Genomic DNA, 23,757 nt, shown 5'->3' on the forward strand with positions numbered 1-23,757 from the left:
AGGGGAGCAAGGGCCAGTCTGGAGCAACCAGACCAGCGGTGTATTTTGTAAAGTTCTTCGCCAAGATGGCTACTAGCCAGCGGGCCAGCAACCGGTTAGGCGCATCAAAAGGCAAAATGCAGAAGGGCCCCACGCAGATCGTGGAGATGCTGGAGGGCTCACCTTTGGTGCAGATGCTGCTCGAGGGTTGGGCTTCTCAGATCCCAAAGCACAACTTGGAGGGAGCCTCGGTTGTTGCACTTGTCAGCTTGTCGTGGTCGTTTCAAGATGGCTGGCTCCACGTGTCTCGGTGCCTCCACGGGTCTCCTCTTTTCAGGGACTGTGGATCGGGCGGTGAGAGGTCTGGAGGTCCAGGTCTTGTCAGTCTCTGGGCTCGGGCTCCGGCGGGAGGCGGCGGCAAAGCAGACGTTGATTCGCTGGATGGTGCTTGCGTTAGCAAGGTGGTCACTCCCTGACCACAGGGGAGATTTCCTTCAGTCTTCTGTGCAGCAGAATGTCGAAGTTCGCGTCTTCTTCTTAGTTTCAAGTTGATTCCAGGATGTCTGAAGTCTTAGGACACAGCTCCTACCTTTAAGCGGATTCTAGGGGCCGGACTACCTGCTAGGTCCCTCCCTATGGGTGGGACCAGGAAGGGGGGTGGTTACACCCCCAATCCTTTGTCCAGCTCGCCCCAGGCCCGGGACTGGTGTGCCCCAGGACCGGTTTGAACTGGTGTAGGAAGGTGGATATCTGACTATGGTTACCCCCAAATTTTTGCCTAGTGTCTAGCTGGTTTTTCGACTTAGTTGGCCTGAGATCCTGCCATTCAGGATCTCAGCCTGGCTGTTCTCTCTTTAAAATGGACTCCATGTACCCTAGGTACATACCCAATTGGTTGGATCACCCTGTCAGCCCCTGTACCAGTGTACACTAGGTACCCAGGGCATTGGTGTACCCAAGGCCTGCCAGGGGCTGCAGCAGGTATTATGCCACCCCAGGCTTGGCCTAACAATCTGACACAACTGGCTGATCACTCAGCTGGGGTAAGTTGGTGTAATCACCTCTTACTTAGGTGTAGTATACCTATACCTAACCTTAAATGGGACACCTGGTAACCTATAAGTCACTCCTATGGCAGGCCTTAACAATCCTGAAGGCAGAGTGCTTGGTTCCATGTGAGATGGTGCTCTGGCATGAGCTGAGCCTGTCTGCAGTGGTCGGAACAACTTCCTTCTACTGTTTCCAGATATCGTCATACCATATACTCTTAAGTGCATTATGAACCTCGCGGTTAAATGCTAACTTTGGTTTGGCTTTATCAAAACATGTCGAGTAAGGTGTCATACGAATTGGAATACTAACCCCTCGCCAATTCTGGCGACGGGGTTAGCATTCCACCCTTCTAGAGGGACACGACATGTACAGTACCTGAAACCCGGGTAAAATCAGACATAGCCTCAGCTCCACAAAATGGATGCTGCCACCACAGACACAAGTCTGCCCTCCTGCTGCTGGGAGTCCTTCCAGCTTGGGAGGTGTGGACAAAGGGTTTCCTGCCAGGGGAGGTGCATGCACCACCCCAGACAGGATTTTGTGTATTGGTCAGGTAGGGCTTGAAAGAAACCAGACATGCCTGTGGCTCACAAGGAGCCTCGGTGCATATGCCAGTTCAAACCGGTCCTGGGGCACACCAGTCCCGGGCCTGGGGCGAGCTGGACAAAGGATTGGGGGTGTAACCACCCCCCTTCCTGGTCCCACCCATAGGGAGGGACCTAGCAGGTAGTCCGGCCCCTAGAATCCGAATAAAGGTAGGAGCTGTGTCCTAAGACTTCAGACATCCTGGAATCAACTTGAAACTAAGAAGAAGACGGGAACTTCGACATTCTGCTGCACAGAAGACTGAAGAAAATCTCCCCTGTGGTCAGGGAGTGACCACCTTGCTAACGCAAGCACCATCCAGCGAATCACCGTCTGCTTTGCCGCCGCCTCCCGCCGGAGCCCGAGCCCAGAGACTGACAAGACCTGGACCTCCAGACCTCTCACCGCCCGATCCACAGTCCCTGAAAAGAGGAGACCCGTGGAGGCACCGAGACACGTGGAGCCAGCCATCTTGGAACGACTACGACAAGCTGACAAGTGCAACAACCGAGGCTCCCTCCAAGTTGTGCTTTGGGTCCTGAGAAGCCCAACCCTCGAGCAGCATCTGCACCAAAGGTGAGCCCTCCAGCATCTCCACGATCTGCGTGGGGCCCTTCTGCATTTTGCCACTCGACGCGCCTAACCGGTTGCTGGCCCGCTGGCTAGTGGCCATCTTGGCGACGAAATCTACGACAAACACCGCTGGTCTGGTTGCTCCAGACTGGCCCTTGCTCCCCTCCAAAGGAGCAATCCCTCTGACCTTGCTGGTCAGAACCAACAGCTGATTTCCGAATCCTCCTACAATTGCTTTTGCCAAGGCTTGTTTGCTTCGATCAAGTCGCCGACACCGCCGACAGCGAGAGCCTGCGTGTGACAGCTCGTGAGCCGACTCCTGGACGTCGTCGACCTTCAGGGACCACGTGGCTGCGGAGACAAGCTACCCCTCATCACCTGTTTGCACCCGACATCGCCTGGTACCCACCTGGTGCCACGCTGGTCACTGGCTAGTGACTGTGAACACTGTCCCCTCTGCTTACAGGTCTTCAACATCTCCGATCCACTCTTGGATCCACTGCATCTCTCCCGGACCGACCGCCTGCAGCATCTTTGTCTTCAAGCTCCACGGAACAGATAGAAGCAACCCGACGCACTTCGAGGCCTATGCACCCGCTTCCTGTGGGTGAGGTAAAGCTGGCACACCTGTGCCCAAGTGTAGTATTACATCTCTAGTGCCTGTGTTCCAAATCTTGAGTTCCTAGTCCATCCGGAAGATTCCTTTTGCAGTAACTTTGTACTTTTTACGCACCCATTGAAACCTATGGGAGCACGCGTGTGACTATTTGCTCTGCACACGCCACCCGTGGACCTCCTGGTCACTAACTGACGTTAGCTCCTTGTAGGCCCAGCGATTCTAGAGGCCCTAGGCCTTTTCCCTTTTCTGTTCGTGGTACTTATACCACTATTTTAGTATATGGTTCGAGTGGCCACCAGGGCCTATCCATATAAAGTGCAACTTCTGTGTATTCTGTGATAATCTTGTTTGACGATTTGTGCTCCTGTGCTCATAAATAGACTAGGGGTTACTTTGAGAAATAAATACATATATATTTTGAATATATATCTGTGTGGTGTCCTTTCATTGGTATAAAAGGGGGTTACTATTGGTAAAACAGCTTGCTTAACACGCTTCACGAGTTTAGCCTCAAAGACTGCTTAGCCTACGCTACCACTAGGGCAGCTAGTCCAAAAAGGTTGACTTACAACCACACCATAAGGGTTGCTTGGCATGGTACAAGGTGGTCACTAGAACTAGTGAACAGCATATACCAGGCCAACTTCTCACATTGGTGAGCAGCGGTTGGATTTGAGCTTGCTGTGTTTTACCATTGTAATCTCTTGGTTACCAATTGAAAGATCACATAGGTACCTGTAGGTACATATAAAACAAGATTAGATATACATAAGTTCTACTGAACTTAGTTGTTGTAGAGCAAAGGGAGTAGCACACCCTGACTACAACTACTAGATAGGTTTAGTAGGTAAACCCAAGTGTAGGTAGATTGCAACACATCCACCCACACTTAAGAGCAATGGCTGGGGCAGAGGGGTCCACTGTACCCATCTCTGTCGAGAGTGACCCCCAGAGGGCACCATCCATCTTTGCTACCCTTAATCAGAATGAGCTCAGGCATTTGGCAACTCTTAGAGGCCTTAAACAGACCAAGAACCCAAACTCTGCTGAGCTCAGAGAGCTCTTACAGAATGATGAGAATCAGAGAGCACTCAAGAAAGCTTCCCAGTTAGCCCCCTTAAGGTCAGGAACAGGAGGCCCCCCTTCTGAAGATGCCACAGAGGTACCCCCTTCCAATAGTCACCCCTTAGATGGGATGCCTACCACAGAGGAAGAAAGTGATGGGGATACAGATGTGAGTGGGGATGAAGGGAGAACTAGCCCAGTGCCAAGTGTTATACTTGGCCCAGCTAAACTAAGGCTATTGGGGACTGACAGTGGGTTCACCCCATTGGATCTCCCCAGTGGACTTAACACAGGGCTTGGAAGGCAAAGGAATCGCTCAGGTGACTCCAATGCTTCCCATGGCTCTAGAGGCTCTCAAGGTCACTCCAGAAGGAGACTGACCACCCCTCAGAGGAGGGAACATGAGGCCAGAATGCAGGAAGCCCAGCTGAGGATCAGGAAGCAGGAGCTAGAGGTAGCCCTGATGGAAGAAAAACTGAGGAAGGCTAGGCAACCTAGAGAGAGTGGGTCTATACCCGCTGGTGGCAGCATTGTCCCTAAGGACAAAGATAGGGTCTTTGATAATAGGAACCTGTCTAAGGTTGTGCCCCCCTACAAAAGTGGGGATGACATCCACAAATGGATAACTGCTCTTGAGAGAGCCTGCAAAGTACAGCAGGTTCCTGAAGACCAGTGGGCAGCAATCCTCTGGCTCTCCTTTGAAGGAAGAGGCAGAGACAGACTCCTCACTGTTAGAGAAGAGGATGTCAGAAACTACAGAGTCCTGAAGAGTGTTCTGGTTGATGGGTTAGGCTTAACCACTGAACAGTACAGGTTAATGTTCAGAGATACCCAAAAGACACAGACTCAGGACTGGTCTGAATATGTTGAATGTGCCACTAAGGCTTTGGAGGGTTGGTTGCTGGGAAGTAAGGTATCTGATTATACAGGATTGTACAATTTGATGATGAGAGAACAGATTTTAAGTAACTGTCAAAACCAGCTCCTCCATCAACACCTGGTAGACTCAGATTTGACCTCTCCCCAAGAATTGGGAAAGAGGGCAGATAAATGGGTCAGGACCAGGATCAGGCCTAAGAATCAGGGTGGTGACCAAAAGAAAGATACCACCAAACCTCAAGAGAAGGGAGGGGATAAGGCAAAAGAGAAATCTTCCTCAGGGCCCCAAAACTCCACACAGGGTGGTGGGTCCCAAGCTCCCTCCTCTACCACAGGTAAAAAGCCTTACTGCCATGAGTGTAAAACTCCTGGGCATTGGAAAACTGACAGCAGTTGCCCAAGGGCTACAAACAAAACTGTTCCTCCAATTACTCCTGTCACACCACCTATTACTGTCAGCAGTAATCCCCCAGGTGGTGGGAGTGCCCCCAAAAATTTGGGTGGGTTTACTTGGGGAACACAGGGGGACCCTGGCTTAGCCAATTCCCCTGCAGCAGATACTCTTGTCTGTGATGGTGGCATGGGGTTTGCCAACTTCACTGCCTGTCCCAACACTTTGGGTAGGTACAGACAAGAGCCCTACATCAATGGTACAAAAGCTGAGGCCTACAGAGACACTGGAGCTAGCATCACAATGGTGGCCCATTGGCTAGTTCCCTCTGAGCAGCTTTTGCCTGGTTTCTCCTACCAGGTGACCAACATTGATGGCAAACAGAACAGTCATCCCATGGCAGAGGTATGTCTCAGCTGGGGAGGTGTCACTGGCCCTAAAAGGGTGGCAGTGTCCCCAACCTTGCCTGTAGACTGCTTACTGGGGAATGACTTAGAACTCTCAGCTTGGGCTGGAGTTGAACAAGACACCCATTCTAAAATGGTAGGCCTTTCACAAAAGGGTAGTGGGGTTGTGCCATTCACAACCCCTGTCCAAATAGATTTCCTCCCTGGAAAGGTTGGAAGGGCAGTGGTAGCCACAGCCCAGGCACAGACAGACTTCCCTGTAGAGACTGGCAGAGCTGTGACAGTCACAGCTCAAACACAAACTGAGTGCCTCCCTGAAAAGGTTGGCAAGGCTGTAAGGGTCTCAGCATATACTCAGACTGACATAGGTGTAGTGAAGCCTGAAACTATGGATCACTCCACACAAACAGAGAGTAGTGGGGAGGAAGAAAAGTCTCCCTCTCCCCAGACATTAGGAAAACGCCAGCCTCCTCAGGGAGCTGACCTCACCCCTTGTGAAGGAACTGCCCCAGAGGTAGCCAGGCCTGGCCTGGCAGAGCCTCTGATGTCAGTGGCCCCTTCCAAGGTGGGACCCAGTCTGGTGCAGGTAGCCTGCCTCTCTCTACCCTGCCTCAGTCAGCCCAGGGCTGCAGAGGTCAGGGAGGCCAGTGGACCCCAAGAGGGCCCCTGTCCACAAGAACCCCCCCATCAAAAGAATGAGGATTGCCTGGCTAGTAGCCCTAGTCAGGTGATGGGTAAAAACATTCCTGAGGGATCTCCTTTACAGGTAGTTAGGGACCTCCCCCAGAGGGATTCTGTTGGGTACAGGCAAACATGGGACCTTAGGGCCCCAGACCTGACCTGTCCCTCCAGTAAGCCCACAAAAGGGACCCAGCCTCCAGCTTTAGGTAGCCAGAGGCTGACCCTGAGAGCACAGTGCAACTCAGTTAAGGAAAGAAAGGCATCCATGGTGGAGGATGATTGGAGGAAGCTGAGGCCTCACTTTGAGGACACTCACTTCAGTACTCCATCTCAACACCAGCCTTTTACTTTGCCAAGACACACCAAAGGTAGAGATTCCCTATGGTGGAGACCCTCTGATACCCTTAGGGTGAGGGATTGCTTAGTGGACCATGAGACAGGGGGTAACCATGCCAGTGCTGGTTCCTCCTTATATGGCCACTTGGGCAATATAGGCTTACCTGGTCAAGGTCAGCCTTATCTCCCTTCGTTTGGGGGGGGGTTGTGTAGGAAGGTGGATATCTGACTATGGTTACCCCCAAATTTTTGCCTAGTGTCTAGCTGGTTTTTCGACTTAGTTGGCCTGAGATCCTGCCATTCAGGATCTCAGCCTGGCTGTTCTCTCTTTAAAATGGACTCCATGTACCCTAGGTACATACCCAATTGGTTGGATCACCCTGTCAGCCCCTGTACCAGTGTACACTAGGTACCCAGGGCATTGGTGTACCCAAGGCCTGCCAGGGGCTGCAGCAGGTATTATGCCACCCCAGGCTTGGCCTAACAATCTGACACAACTGGCTGATCACTCAGCTGGGGTAAGTTGGTGTAATCACCTCTTACTTAGGTGTAGTATACCTATACCTAACCTTAAATGGGACACCTGGTAACCTATAAGTCACTCCTATGGCAGGCCTTAACAATCCTGAAGGCAGAGTGCTTGGTTCCATGTGAGATGGTGCTCTGGCATGAGCTGAGCCTGTCTGCAGTGGTCGGAACAACTTCCTTCTACTGTTTCCAGATATCGTCATACCATATACTCTTAAGTGCATTATGAACCTCGCGGTTAAATGCTAACTTTGGTTTGGCTTTATCAAAACATGTCGAGTAAGGTGTCATACGAATTGGAATACTAACCCCTCGCCAATTCTGGCGACGGGGTTAGCATTCCACCCTTCTAGAGGGACACGACATGTACAGTACCTGAAACCCGGGTAAAATCAGACATAGCCTCAGCTCCACAAAATGGATGCTGCCACCACAGACACAAGTCTGCCCTCCTGCTGCTGGGAGTCCTTCCAGCTTGGGAGGTGTGGACAAAGGGTTTCCTGCCAGGGGAGGTGCATGCACCACCCCAGACAGGATTTTGTGTATTGGTCAGGTAGGGCTTGAAAGAAACCAGACATGCCTGTGGCTCACAAGGAGCCTCGGTGCATATGCCAGTTCAAACCGGTCCTGGGGCACACCAGTCCCGGGCCTGGGGCGAGCTGGACAAAGGATTGGGGGTGTAACCACCCCCCTTCCTGGTCCCACCCATAGGGAGGGACCTAGCAGGTAGTCCGGCCCCTAGAATCCGAATAAAGGTAGGAGCTGTGTCCTAAGACTTCAGACATCCTGGAATCAACTTGAAACTAAGAAGAAGACGGGAACTTCGACATTCTGCTGCACAGAAGACTGAAGAAAATCTCCCCTGTGGTCAGGGAGTGACCACCTTGCTAACGCAAGCACCATCCAGCGAATCACCGTCTGCTTTGCCGCCGCCTCCCGCCGGAGCCCGAGCCCAGAGACTGACAAGACCTGGACCTCCAGACCTCTCACCGCCCGATCCACAGTCCCTGAAAAGAGGAGACCCGTGGAGGCACCGAGACACGTGGAGCCAGCCATCTTGGAACGACTACGACAAGCTGACAAGTGCAACAACCGAGGCTCCCTCCAAGTTGTGCTTTGGGTCCTGAGAAGCCCAACCCTCGAGCAGCATCTGCACCAAAGGTGAGCCCTCCAGCATCTCCACGATCTGCGTGGGGCCCTTCTGCATTTTGCCACTCGACGCGCCTAACCGGTTGCTGGCCCGCTGGCTAGTGGCCATCTTGGCGACGAAATCTACGACAAACACCGCTGGTCTGGTTGCTCCAGACTGGCCCTTGCTCCCCTCCAAAGGAGCAATCCCTCTGACCTTGCTGGTCAGAACCAACAGCTGATTTCCGAATCCTCCTACAATTGCTTTTGCCAAGGCTTGTTTGCTTCGATCAAGTCGCCGACACCGCCGACAGCGAGAGCCTGCGTGGGACAGCTCGTGAGCCGACTCCTGGACGTCGTCGACCTTCAGGGACCACGTGGCTGCGGAGACAAGCTACCCCTCATCACCTGTTTGCACCCGACATCGCCTGGTACCCACCTGGTGCCACGCTGGTCACTGGCTAGTGACTGTGAACACTGTCCCCTCTGCTTACAGGTCTTCAACATCTCCGATCCACTCTTGGATCCACTGCATCTCTCCCGGACCGACCGCCTGCAGCATCTTTGTCTTCAAGCTCCACGGAACAGATAGAAGCAACCCGACGCACTTCGAGGCCTATGCACCCGCTTCCTGTGGGTGAGGTAAAGCTGGCACACCTGTGCCCAAGTGTAGTATTACATCTCTAGTGCCTGTGTTCCAAATCTTGAGTTCCTAGTCCATCCGGAAGATTCCTTTTGCAGTAACTTTGTACTTTTTACGCACCCATTGAAACCTATGGGAGCACGCGTGTGACTATTTGCTCTGCACACGCCACCCGTGGACCTCCTGGTCACTAACTGACGTTAGCTCCTTGTAGGCCCAGCGATTCTAGAGGCCCTAGGCCTTTTCCCTTTTCTGTTCGTGGTACTTATACCACTATTTTAGTATATGGTTCGAGTGGCCACCAGGGCCTATCCATATAAAGTGCAACTTCTGTGTATTCTGTGATAATCTTGTTTGACGATTTGTGCTCCTGTGCTCATAAAGAGACTAGGGGTTACTTTGAGAAATAAATACATATATATTTTGAATATATATCTGTGTGGTGTCCTTTCATTGGTATAAAAGGGGGTTACTATTGGTAAAACAGCTTGCTTAACACGCTTCACGAGTTTAGCCTCAAAGACTGCTTAGCCTACGCTACCACTAGGGCAGCTAGTCCAAAAAGGTTGACTTACAACCACACTGTAGGAAGGTGGATATCTGACTATGGTTACCCCCAAATTTTTGCCTAGTGTCTAGCTGGTTTTTCGACTTAGTTGGCCTGAGATCCTGCCATTCAGGATCTCAGCCTGGCTGTTCTCTCTTTAAAATGGACTCCATGTACCCTAGGTACATACCCAATTGGTTGGATCACCCTGTCAGCCCCTGTACCAGTGTACACTAGGTACCCAGGGCATTGGTGTACCCAAGGCCTGCCAGGGGCTGCAGCATGTATTATGCCACCCCAGGCTTGGCCTAACAATCTGACACAACTGGCTGATCACTCAGCTGGGGTAAGTTGGTGTAATCACCTCTTACTTAGGTGTAGTATACCTATACCTAACCTTAAATGGGACACCTGGTAACCTATAAGTCACTCCTATGGCAGGCCTTAACAATCCTGAAGGCAGAGTGCTTGGTTCCATGTGAGATGGTGCTCTGGCATGAGCTGAGCCTGTCTGCAGTGGTCGGAACAACTTCCTTCTACTGTTTCCAGATATCGTCATACCATATACTCTTAAGTGCATTATGAACCTCGCGGTTAAATGCTAACTTTGGTTTGGCTTTATCAAAACATGTCGAGTAAGGTGTCATACGAATTGGAATACTAACCCCTCGCCAATTCTGGCGACGGGGTTAGCATTCCACCCTTCTAGAGGGACACGACATGTACAGTACCTGAAACCCGGGTAAAATCAGACATAGCCTCAGCTCCACAAAATGGATGCTGCCACCACAGACACAAGTCTGCCCTCCTGCTGCTGGGAGTCCTTCCAGCTTGGGAGGTGTGGACAAAGGGTTTCCTGCCAGGGGAGGTGCATGCACCACCCCAGACAGGATTTTGTGTATTGGTCAGGTAGGGCTTGAAAGAAACCAGACATGCCTGTGGCTCACAAGGAGCCTCGGTGCATATGCCAGTTCAAACCGGTCCTGGGGCACACCAGTCCCGGGCCTGGGGCGAGCTGGACAAAGGATTGGGGGTGTAACCACCCCCCTTCCTGGTCCCACCCATAGGGAGGGACCTAGCAGGTAGTCCGGCCCCTAGAATCCGCTTAAAGGTAGGAGCTGTGTCCTAAGACTTCAGACATCCTGGAATCAACTTGAAACTAAGAAGAAGACGGGAACTTCGACATTCTGCTGCACAGAAGACTGAAGAAAATCTCCCCTGTGGTCAGGGAGTGACCACCTTGCTAACGCAAGCACCATCCAGCGAATCACCGTCTGCTTTGCCGCCGCCTTCCGCCGGAGCCCGAGCCCAGAGACTGACAAGACCTGGACCTCCAGACCTCTCACCGCCCGATCCACAGTCCCTGAAAAGAGGAGACCCGTGGAGGCACCGAGACACGTGGAGCCAGCCATCTTGGAACGACTACGACAAGCTGACAAGTGCAACAACCGAGGCTCCCTCCAAGTTGTGCTTTGGGTCCTGAGAAGCCCAACCCTCGAGCAGCATCTGCACCAAAGGTGAGCCCTCCAGCATCTCCACGATCTGCGTGGGGCCCTTCTGCATTTTGCCACTCGACGCGCCTAACCGGTTGCTGGCCCGCTGGCTAGTGGCCATCTTGGCGACGAAATCTACGACAAACACCACTGGTCTGGTTGCTCCAGACTGGCCCTTGCTCCCCTCCAAAGGAGCAATCCCTCTGACCTTGCTGGTCAGAACCAACAGCTGATTTCCGAATCCTCCTACAATTGCTTTTGCCAAGGCTTGTTTGCTTCGATCAAGTCGCCGACACCGCCGACAGCGAGAGCCTGCGTGGGACAGTTCGTGAGCCGACTCCTGGACGTCGTCGACCTTCAGGGACCACGTGGCTGCGGAGACAAGCTACCCCTCATCACCTGTTTGCACCCGACATCGCCTGGTACCCACCTGGTGCCACGCTGGTCACTGGCTAGTGACTGTGAACACTGTCCCCTCTGCTTACAGGTCTTCAACATCTCCGATCCACTCTTGGATCCACCGCATCTCTCCCGGACCGACCGCCTGCAGCATCTTTGTCCCAGGCTCAACGGAACAGATAGAAGAAACCCGACGCACTTTGAGGCCTATGCACCCGCTTCCTGTGGGTGAGGTAAAGCTGGCACTCCTGTGCCCAAGTGTAGTATTACATCTCTAGTGCCTGTGTTCCAAATCTTAAGTTCCTAGGTCATCCGGAAGATTCCTTTTGCAGTAACTTTGTACTTTTTACGCACCCATTGAAACCTATGGGAGCACGCGTGTGACTATTTGCTCTGCACACGCCACCCGTGGACCTCCTGGTCACTAACTGACGTTAGCTCCTTGTAGGCCCAGCGATTCTAGAGGCCCTAGGCCTTTTCCCTTTTCTGTTCGTGGTACTTATACCACTATTTTAGTATATGGTTCGAGTGGCCACCAGGGCCTATCCATATAAAGTGCAACTTCTGTGTATTCTGTGATAATCTTGTTTGACGATTTGTGCTCCTGTGCTCATAAAGAGACTAGGGGTTACTTTGAGAAATAAATACATATATATTTTGAATATATATCTGTGTGGTGTCCTTTCATTGGTATAAAAGGGGGTTGCTATTGGTAAAACAGCTTGCTTAACACGCTTCACGAGTTTAGCCTCAAAGACTGCTTAGCCTACGCTACCACTAGGGCAGCTAGTCCGAAAAGGTTGACTTACAACCACACCATAAGGGTTGCTTGGCATGGTACAAGGTGGTCACTAGAACTAGTGAACAGCATATACCAGGCCAACTTCTCACATTGGTGAGCAGCGGTTGGATTTGAGCTTGCTGTGTTTTACCATTGTAATCTCTTGGTTACCAATTGAAAGATCACATAGGTACCTGTAGGTACATATAAAACAAGATTAGATATACATAAGTTCTACTGAACTTAGTTGTTGTAGAGCAAAGGGAGTAGCACACCCTGACTACAACTACTAGATAGGTTTAGTAGGTAAACCCAAGTGTAGGTAGATTGCAACACATCCACCCACACTTAAGAGCAATGGCTGGGGCAGAGGGGTCCACTGTACCCATCTCTGTCGAGAGTGACCCCCAGAGGGCACCATCCATCTTTGCTACCCTTAATCAGAATGAGCTCAGGCATTTGGCAACTCTTAGAGGCCTTAAACAGACCAAGAACCCAAACTCTGCTGAGCTCAGAGAGCTCTTACAGAATGATGAGAATCAGAGAGCACTCAAGAAAGCTTCCCAGTTAGCCCCCTTAAGGTCAGGAACAGGAGGCCCCCCTTCTGAAGATGCCACAGAGGTACCCCCTTCCAATAGTCACCCCTTAGATGGGATGCCTACCACAGAGGAAGAAAGTGATGGGGATACAGATGTGAGTGGGGATGAAGGGAGAACTAGCCCAGTGCCAAGTGTTATACTTGGCCCAGCTAAACTAAGGCTATTGGGGACTGACAGTGGGTTCACCCCATTGGATCTCCCCAGTGGACTTAACACAGGGCTTGGAAGGCAAAGGAATCGCTCAGGTGACTCCAATGCTTCCCATGGCTCTAGAGGCTCTCAAGGTCACTCCAGAAGGAGACTGACCACCCCTCAGAGGAGGGAACATGAGGCCAGAATGCAGGAAGCCCAGCTGAGGATCAGGAAGCAGGAGCTAGAGGTAGCCCTGATGGAAGAAAAACTGAGGAAGGCTAGGCAACCTAGAGAGAGTGGGTCTATACCCGCTGGTGGCAGCATTGTCCCTAAGGACAAAGATAGGGTCTTTGATAATAGGAACCTGTCTAAGGTTGTGCCCCCCTACAAAAGTGGGGATGACATCCACAAATGGATAACTGCTCTTGAGAGAGCCTGCAAAGTACAGCAGGTTCCTGAAGACCAGTGGGCAGCAATCCTCTGGCTCTCCTTTGAAGGAAGAGGCAGAGACAGACTCCTCACTGTTAGAGAAGAGGATGTCAGAAACTACAGAGTCCTGAAGAGTGTTCTGGTTGATGGGTTAGGCTTAACCACTGAACAGTACAGGTTAATGTTCAGAGATACCCAAAAGACACAGACTCAGGACTGGTCTGAATATGTTGAATGTGCCACTAAGGCTTTGGAGGGTTGGTTGCTGGGAAGTAAGGTATCTGATTATACAGGATTGTACAATTTGATGATGAGAGAACAGATTTTAAGTAACTGTCAAAACCAGCTCCTCCATCAACACCTGGTAGACTCAGATTTGACCTCTCCCCAAGAATTGGGAAAGAGGGCAGATAAATGGGTCAGGACCAGGATCAGGCCTAAGAATCAGGGTGGTGACCAAAAGAAAGATACCACCAAACCTCAAGAGAAGGGAGGGGATAAGGCAAAAGAGAAATCTTCCTCAGGGCCCCAAAACTCCACACAGGGTGGTGGGTCCCAAGCTCCCTCCTCTACCACAGGTAAAAAGCCTTACTGCCATGAGTGTAAAACTCCTGGGCATTGGAAAACTGACAGCAGTTGCCCAAGGGCTACAAACAAAACTGTTCCTCCAATTACTCCTGTCACACCACCTATTACTGTCAGCAGTAATCCCCCAGGTGGTGGGAGTGCCCCCAAAAATTTGGGTGGGTTTACTTGGGGAACACAGGGGGACCCTGGCTTAGCCAATTCCCCTGCAGCAGATACTCTTGTCTGTGATGGTGGCATGGGGTTTGCCAACTTCACTGCCTGTCCCAACACTTTGGGTAGGTACAGACAAGAGCCCTACATCAATGGTACAAAAGCTGAGGCCTACAGAGACACTGGAGCTAGCATCACAATGGTGGCCCATTGGCTAGTTCCCTCTGAGCAGCTTTTGCCTGGTTTCTCCTACCAGGTGACCAACATTGATGGCAAACAGAACAGTCATCCCATGGCAGAGGTATGTCTCAGCTGGGGAGGTGTCACTGGCCCTAAAAGGGTGGCAGTGTCCCCAACCTTGCCTGTAGACTGCTTACTGGGGAATGACTTAGAACTCTCAGCTTGGGCTGGAGTTGAACAAGACACCCATTCTAAAATAGTAGGCCTTTCACAAAAGGGTAGTGGGGTTGTGCCATTCACAACCCCTGTCCAAATAGATTTCCTCCCTGGAAAGGTTGGAAGGGCAGTGGTAGCCACAGCCCAGGCACAGACAGACTTCCCTGTAGAGACTGGCAGAGCTGTGACAGTCACAGCTCAAACACAAACTGAGTGCCTCCCTGAAAAGGTTGGCAAGGCTGTAATGGTCTCAGCCTATACTCAGACTGACATAGGTGTAGTGAAGCCTGAAACTATGGATCACTCCACACAAACAGAGAGTAGTGGGGAGGAAGAAAAGTCTCCCTCTCCCCAGACATTAGGAAAACGCCAGCCTCCTCAGGGAGCTGACCTCACCCCTTGTGAAGGAACTGCCCCAGAGGTAGCCAGGCCTGGCCTGGCAGAGCCTCTGATGTCAGTGGCCCCTTCCAAGGTGGGACCCAGTCTGGTGCAGGTAGCCTGCCTCTCTCTACCCTGCCTCAGTCAGCCCAGGGCTGCAGAGGTCAGGGAGGCCAGTGGACCCCAAGAGGGCCCCTGTCCACAAGAACCCCCCCATCAAAAGAATGAGGATTGCCTGGCTAGTAGCCCTAGTCAGGTGATGGGTAAAAACATTCCTGAGGGATCTCCTTTACAGGTAGTTAGGGACCTCCCCCAGAGGGATTCTGTTGGGTACAGGCAAACATGGGACCTTAGGGCCCCAGACCTGACCTGTCCCTCCAGTAAGCCCACAAAAGGGACCCAGCCTCCAGCTTTAGGTAGCCAGAGGCTGACCCTGAGAGCACAGTGCAACTCAGTTAAGGAAAGAAAGGCATCCATGGTGGAGGATGATTGGAGGAAGCTGAGGCCTCACTTTGAGGACACTCACTTCAGTACTCCATCTCAACACCAGCCTTTTACTTTGCCAAGACACACCAAAGGTAGAGATTCCCTATGGTGGAGACCCTCTGATACCCTTAGGGTGAGGGATTGCTTAGTGGACCATGAGACAGGGGGTAACCATGCCAGTGCTGGTTCCTCCTTATATGGCCACTTGGGCAATATAGGCTTACCTGGTCAAGGTCAGCCTTATCTCCCTTCGTTTGGGGGGGGGTTGTGTAGGAAGGTGGATATCTGACTATGGTTACCCCCAAATTTTTGCCTAGTGTCTAGCTGGTTTTTCGACTTAGTTGGCCTGAGATCCTGCCATTCAGGATCTCAGCCTGGCTGTTCTCTCTTTAAAATGGACTCCATGTACCCTAGGTACATACCCAATTGGTTGGATCACCCTGTCAGCCCCTGTACCAGTGTACACTAGGTACCCAGGGCATTGGTGTACCCAAGGCCTGCCAGGGGCTGCAGCATGTATTATGCCACCCCAGGCTTGGCCTAACAATCTGACACAACTGGCTGATCACTCAGCTGGGGTAAGTTGGTGTAATCACCTCTTACTTAGGTGTAGTATACCTATACCTAACCTTAAATGGGACACCTGGTAACCTATAAGTCACTCCTATGGCAGGCCTTAACAATCCTGAAGGCAGAGTGCTTGGTTCCATGTGAGATGGTGCTCTGGCATGAGCTGAGCCTGTCTGCAGTGGTCGGAACAACTTCCTTCTACTGTTTCCAGATATCGTCATACCATATACTCTTAAGTGCATTATGAACCTCGCGGTTAAATGCTAACTTTGGTTTGGCTTTATCAAAACATGTCGAGTAAGGTGTCATACGAATTGGAATACTAACCCCTCGCCAATTCTGGCGACGGGGTTAGCATTCCACCCTTCTAGAGGGACACGACATGTACAGTACCTGAAACCCGGGTAAAATCAGACATAGCCTCAGCTCCACAAAATGGATGCTGCCACCACAGACACAAGTCTGCCCTCCTGCTGCTGGGAGTCCTTCCAGCTTGGGAGGTGTGGACAAAGGGTTTCCTGCCAGGGGAGGTGCATGCACCACCCCAGACAGGATTTTGTGTATTGGTCAGGTAGGGCTTGAAAGAAACCAGACATGCCTGTGGCTCACAAGGAGCCTCGGTGCATATGCCAGTTCAAACCGGTCCTGGGGCACACCAGTCCCGGGCCTGGGGCGAGCTGGACAAAGGATTGGGGGTGTAACCACCCCCCTTCCTGGTCCCACCCATAGGGAGGGACCTAGCAGGTAGTCCGGCCCCTAGAATCCGCTTAAAGGTAGGAGCTGTGTCCTAAGACTTCAGACATCCTGGAATCAACTTGAAACTAAGAAGAAGACGGGAACTTCGACATTCTGCTGCACAGAAGACTGAAGAAAATCTCCCCTGTGGTCAGGGAGTGACCACCTTGCTAACGCAAGCACCATCCAGCGAATCACCGTCTGCTTTGCCGCCGCCTCCCGCCGGAGCCCGAGCCCAGAGACTGACAAGACCTGGACCTCCAGACCTCTCACCGCCCGATCCACAGTCCCTGAAAAGAGGAGACCCGTGGAGGCACCGAGACACGTGGAGCCAGCCATCTTGGAACGACTACGACAAGCTGACAAGTGCAACAACCGAGGCTCCCTCCAAGTTGTGCTTTGGGTCCTGAGAAGCCCAACCCTCGAGCAGCATCTGCACCAAAGGTGAGCCCTCCAGCATCTCCACGATCTGCGTGGGGCCCTTCTGCATTTTGCCACTCGACGCGCCTAACCGGTTGCTGGCCCGCTGGCTAGTGGCCATCTTGGCGACGAAATCTACGACAAACACCGCTGGTCTGGTTGCTCCAGACTGGCCCTTGCTCCCCTCCAAAGGAGCAATCCCTCTGACCTTGCTGGTCAGAACCAACAGCTGATTTCCGAATCCTCCTACAATTGCTTTTGCCAAGGCTTGTTTGCTTCGATCAAGTCGCCGACACCGCCGACAGCGAGAGCCTGCGTGGGACAGCTCGTGAGCCGACTCCTGGACGTCGTCGACCTTCAGGGACCACGTGGCTGCGGAGACAAGCTACCCCTCATCACCTGTTTGCACCCGACATCGCCTGGTACCCACCTGGTGCCACGCTGGTCACTGGCTAGTGACTGTGAACACTGTCCCCTCTGCTTACAGGTCTTCAACATCTCCGATCCACTCTTGGATCCACCGCATCTCTCCCGGACCGACCGCCTGCAGCATCTTTGTCCCAGGCTCAACGGAACAGATAGAAGAAACCCGACGCACTTTGAGGCCTATGCACCCGCTTCCTGTGGGTGAGGTAAAGCTGGCACTCCTGTGCCCAAGTGTAGTATTACATCTCTAGTGCCTGTGTTCCAAATCTTAAGTTCCTAGGTCATCCGGAAGATTCCTTTTGCAGTAACTTTGTACTTTTTACGCACCCATTGAAACCTATGGGAGCACGCGTGTGACTATTTGCTCTGCACACGCCACCCGTGGACCTCCTGGTCACTAACTGACGTTAGCTCCTTGTAGGCCCAGCGATTCTAGAGGCCCTAGGCCTTTTCCCTTTTCTGTTCGTGGTACTTATACCACTATTTTAGTATATGGTTCGAGTGGCCACCAGGGCCTATCCATATAAAGTGCAACTTCTGTGTATTCTGTGATAATCTTGTTTGACGATTTGTGCTCCTGTGCTCATAAAGAGACTAGGGGTTACTTTGAGAAATAAATACATATATATTTTGAATATATATCTGTGTGGTGTCCTTTCATTGGTATAAAAGGGGGTTGCTATTGGTAAAACAGCTTGCTTAACACGCTTCACGAGTTTAGCCTCAAAGACTGCTTAGCCTACGCTACCACTAGGGCAGCTAGTCCGAAAAGGTTGACTTACAACCACACCATAAGGGTTGCTTGGCATGGTACAAGGTGGTCACTAGAACTAGTGAACAGCATATACCAGGCCAACTTCTCACACACACCATAAGGGTTGCTTGGCATGGTACAAGGTGGTCACTAGAACTAGTGAACAGCATATACCAGGCCAACTTCTCACAACTGGCATATGCACCAAGGCTCCTTGTGAGCCACAGGCATGTCTGGTTTCTTTCAAGCCCTACCTGACCAATACACAAAATCCTGTCTGGGGTGGTGCATGCACCTCCCCTGGCAGGAAACCCTTTGTCCACACCTCCCAAGCTGGAAGGACTCCCAGCAGCAGGAGGGCAGACTTGTGTCTGTGGTGGCAGCATCCATTTTGTGGAGCTGAGGCTATGTCTGATTTTACCCGGGTTTCAGGTACTGTACATGTCGTGTCCCTCTAGAAGGGTGGAATGCTAACCCCGTCGCCAGAATTGGCGAGGGGTTAGTATTCCAATTCGTATGACACCTTACTCAACATGTTTTGATAAAGCCAAACCAAAGATAGCATTTAACCGCGAGGTTCATAATGCACTTAAGAGTATATGGTATGACGATATCTGGAAACAGTAGAAGGATGGTGTTCCGACCACTGCAGACAGGCTCAGCTCATGCCAGAGCACCATCTCACATGGAACCAAGCACTCTGCCTTCAGGATTGTTAAGGCCTGCCATAGGAGTGACTTATAGGTTACCAGGTGTCCCATTTAAGGTTAGGTATAGGTATACTACACCTAAGTAAGAGGTGATTACACCAACTTACCCCAGCTGAGTGATCAGCCAGTTGTGTCAGATTGTTAGGCCAAGCCTGGGGTGGCATAATACATGCTTCAGCCCCTGGCAGGCCTTGGGTACACCAATGCCCTGGGTACCTAGTGTACACTGGTACAGGGGCTGACAGGGTGATCCACTTCCAATTGGTTATGCACCTAGGGTGCATAGTTTTAATTTAGTAGAGAGAACAGCAGGCTGGGGGTCTGATTGGCAGGCCCACAGCCTCAATATGTCACAAACCAGTGAAGCAAAAAGCAAAAATTTGGAGTGACCATAGGATAGCAGACCCTACTCTCCTACACAACCCCCCCCAAACGCTGGGACATTAAACTAGCCTTGACCAGTCTCGTCTTCATGTCCTAAGTGGAAGTACCTGGAGAGACCATCTGCATTCCCATGGTCAGTACCTGGCCGGTGCTCCACTGTAAAGTCCATCCCCTGTAGGGAAATGGACCACCTAAGCAGTTTGGGGTTTTCACCCTTCATCTGATTTAGCCACAAGAGGGGCTTATGGTCGGTCTGAATCTTGAAGTGAGTGCCAAACAAGTATGGCCTCAGCTTCTTCAGGGCCCACACCACAGCAAAGGCCTCCCTCTCAATAGCTGACCAATTCTTCTCTCTGGGGGTCAACCTTCTGCTAATAAAAGCAATGGGTTGGTCTTGACCATCTACATTAAGTTGTGACAGCACAGCTCCCACACCCAACTCAGAAGCATCTGTTTGGACAATAAACTCTTTGGAGTAGTCAGGACTTTTCAGGATAGGTGCAGAGCACATGGCCTCCTTCAGGTCATCAAATGCCTTTTGACAGCTTACTGTCCACTGAACCTTTTTGGGCATCTTCTTGGATGTCAGATCATTAAGAGGAGTCACAATGGACCCATAGTTCTTAACAAACTTCCTGTAGTACCCAGTCAAGCCCAAGAAAGCTCGAACTTGAGTCTGGGTGGTTGGAGGAGACCAGTCCTTGATGGATTGTATCTTACTCTCCAGTGGTTGAACTTGGCCTCCACCTACAAGGTGGCCCAAATATACAACCTTACTCTGCCCTATCTGGCACTTAGTAGCCTTGATAGTGAGGCTTCCCATTTGCAGAGCCTCAAGAGCCTTCTTCAGGTGGATCAGGTGATCCTCCCAGGTGGAGCTAAAGACAGCAATGTCATCAAGATATGCTGCGCAAAAGTCATCCAACCCAGTAAGGACTTGGTTCACCAGCCTTTGGAAGGTGGCAGGTGCATTCTTCAGACCAAAGGGCATCACCACAAACTGGTAGTGCCCACCTGGGGTTGAGAATGCTGTTTTGGCCTTAGACTCCTCAGCTAATCTGATTTGCCAATAGCCAGCTGTCAAGTCAAATGTGCTCAAAAACTTTGCAGAAGCTAGTTTGTCTATGAGCTCATCTGCCCTTGGAATAGGGTGTGCATCTGTCCTGGTGACAGCATTGAGTCCTCTGTAATCCACACAGAACCTCATCTCTCTCTTGCCATCTTTGGTGTGAGGTTTGGGGACCAGAACCACTGGGCTAGCCCAGGGGCTCTCTGACGGTTCAATGACACCTAATTCCAGCATTTTATGTACCTCAGCCTTTATACAGTCCCTGACGTGGTCAGGTTGTCTGTAAAGCTTGTTCTTTACAGGCAGACTGTCACCAGTGTCCACCACATGGGTACACCAGTCAGTTTGACTAGGTATCAAGGAAAACATATGTGAAAATGATTGTAGAACCTGTCTACATTCAGTCTGCTGATGGGCAGTGAGGTTGCCTCCAAGGGTCACTCCTTCAACTGAGCCATCTTCAGGGTTCTGAGACAACAGGTCTGGGAGAGGGTCACTCTCTTCCTCCTGTCCCTCATCTGTAGCCATGAGCAAGCCCATGTCTGCCCTGTCAACATATGCTTTAAGCCTGTTAACATGGAGTACCCTGTGGGGACTCCTGGGAGTTCCTAGGTCCACCAAGTAGGTGACCTCTCCCTTCTTTTCCAGGATTGTATGGGGTCCAGACCATTTGTCTTGGAGTGCTGCTGGGGCCACTGGCTCCAACACCCATACCTTCTGTCCTGGCTGAAACTCAACCAAGACAGCCTTTTGGTCATGCCAAGCTTTCTGTAAGGCCTGGCTTGCCTCAAGGTTTTTGGATGCCTTCTCCATATACTCAGCCATCCTGGAGCGGAGACCAAGTACATAGTCCACTATGTCTTGCTTAGGCTTTTTGAGAGGTAACTCCCATCCTTCCTTCACCAAACAAAGTGGGCCTCTTACAGGGTGCCCAAACAACAATTCAAAGGGGCTGTAGCCAACTCCTTTTTGTGGGACCTCTCTGTAAGCAAACAGAAGGCAGGGTAGAAGGATGTCCCATCTTCGCCTGAGCTTTTCAGGTAATCCTTTGATCATACCCTTTAGGGTCTTGTTGAATCTCCCAACAAGCCCATTGCATTGTGGGTGATAAGGGGTGGAGAACTTGTAGTTGACACCACACTCCTTCCACATAGCTGTCAAGTATACTGACATGAAGTTGGTACCTCTGTCAGAAACTACCTCCTTAGGAAACCCCACTCTGGAGAATACTCCCAGCAGGGCCCTGGCCACAACAGGTGCTGTAGTGGTCCTAAGGGGAATTGCCTCTGGATACCTGGTGGCATGATCCACTACCACCAGATTAAATCTGTGCCCAGATGCAGTGGGAGGATCCATGGGACCCACTATGTCTATTCCCACTCTTTCAAAGGGGACCCCCACCACAGGTAGTGGTATTAGGGGGGCCTTTGTTGTGCCACCTGATTTGCCACTGGCTTGGCAGGTCACACAGGAGCGACAAAACTCCTTTGTATCTTCATTCATATGAGGCCAGTGAAAGTGAGGGACAAGCCTGTACCAAGTCTTGTTCTGGCCTAAGTGTCCTGCTAAAGGAATATCATGGGCCAAGGTAAGAAGGAAGCCCCTAAATTGCAGAGGTATAACCAACCTCCTGGTAGCACCAGGCTTGGGGTCTCTAGCCTCTGAATAAAGGAGCCCTTCATCCCAATGCACTTTATGGGTACCTTGAGCATTCCCAGCAGCCTCAGCAGCAGCAAGCTGTCTGAGGGGTTCAAGAGAGGGACAGGATAACTGAGCCTGCCTCAAGTCAGCCCTTGAAGGTCCCCCTGTCCCCAGAAACTCAACCTGATCAGGTTCAAGCTCTTCAGGGACAGTTCCTTCAGGGTCCTCCAGATCAGCTTCCTGGGAAGGCTGATCATCACTCTGAGGCAGGGGGGAAGGCACAGCCTTGACCCTCCTGTTCTTCTTCTTGGTAGGTGCTTGGTCCATTTTTCCAGGATCCAAGACCTGAGGTTCAGTGAGGCACTTTTTGGCCTGTGACCTGGTCACAGCAAGGACATGTGATGATATACCTAACATCTCTGCATGAGTCCTTGTGAGAAGTTGGCCTGGTATATGATGCTCACTAGTTAAAGTGATCACCTTGTACCATGCCAAGCAACCCTTATGGTGTGGTTGTAAGTCAACCTTTTCGGACTAGCTGCCCTAGTGGTAGCGTAGGCTAAGCAGTCTTTGAGGCTAAACTCGTGAAGCGTGTTAAGCCAGCTGTTTTACCAAATGCAACCCCCTTTTATACCAATGAAAGGACACCACACAGATATATATTCAAAATATATATGTATTTATTTCTCAAAGTAACCCCTAGTCTCTTTATGAGCACAGGAGCACAAATCGTCAAACAAGATTATCACAGAATACACAGAAGTTGCACGTTATATGGATAGGCCCTGGTGGCCACTCAAACCATATACTAAAATAGTGGTATAAGTACCACGAACAGAAAAGGGAAAAGGCCTAGGGCCTCTAGAATCGCTGGGCCTACAAGGAGCTAACTTCAGTTAGTGACCAGGAGGTCCACGGGTGGCGTGTGCAGAGCAAATAGTCACACGCGTGCTCCCATAGGTTTCAATGGGTGCGTAAAAAGTACAAAGTTACTGCAAAGGAGATCTTCCGGGTTGACTAGGAACTTAAGATTTGGAACACAGGCACTAGAGATGTATTACTACACATGGGCACCGGAGTACCAGCTTTACCTCACCCACAGGAAGCGGGTGCATAGGCCTCAAAGTGCGTCGGGTTTCTTCTATCTGTTCCGTTGAGCCTGGGACAAAGATGCTGCAGGCGGTCGGTCCGGGAGAGATGCGGTGGATCCAAGGGTGGATCGGAGATATTGAAGACCTGTAAGCAGAGGGGACAGTGTTCACAGTCACTAGCCAGTGACCAGCGTGGCACCAGGTGGGTACCAGGCGATGTCGGGTGCAAACAGGTGATGAGGGGTAGCTTGTCTCCGCAGCCACGTGGTCCCTGAAGGTCGACGACGTCCAGGAGTCGGCTCACGAGCTGTCCCACGCAGGCTCTCGCTGTCGGCGGTGTCGGCGACTTGATCGAAGCAAACAAGCCTTGGCAAAAGCACTTGTAGGAGGATTCGGAAATCAGCTGTTGGTTCTGACCAGCAAGGTCAGAGGGATTGCTCCTTTGGAGGGGAGCAAGGGCCAGTCTGGAGCAACCAGACCAGCAGTGTATTTCGTAGAGTTCGTCGCCAAGATGGCCACTAGCCAGCGGGCCAGCAACCGGTTAGGCGCGTCGAGTTGCAAAATGCAGAAGGGCCCCACGCAGATCGTGGAGATGCTGGAGGGCTCACCTTTGGTGCAGATGCTGCTCGGGTGTTGGGCTTCTCAGATCCCAAAGCACAACTTGGAGGGAGCCTCGGTTGTTGCACTTGTCAGCTTGTCGTAGTCGTTCCAA

Source organism: Triturus cristatus, chromosome 1_1 (assembly GCF_964204655.1).
Source record: "Triturus cristatus chromosome 1_1, aTriCri1.1, whole genome shotgun sequence".
NCBI lineage: Eukaryota > Metazoa > Chordata > Amphibia > Caudata > Salamandridae > Triturus > Triturus cristatus.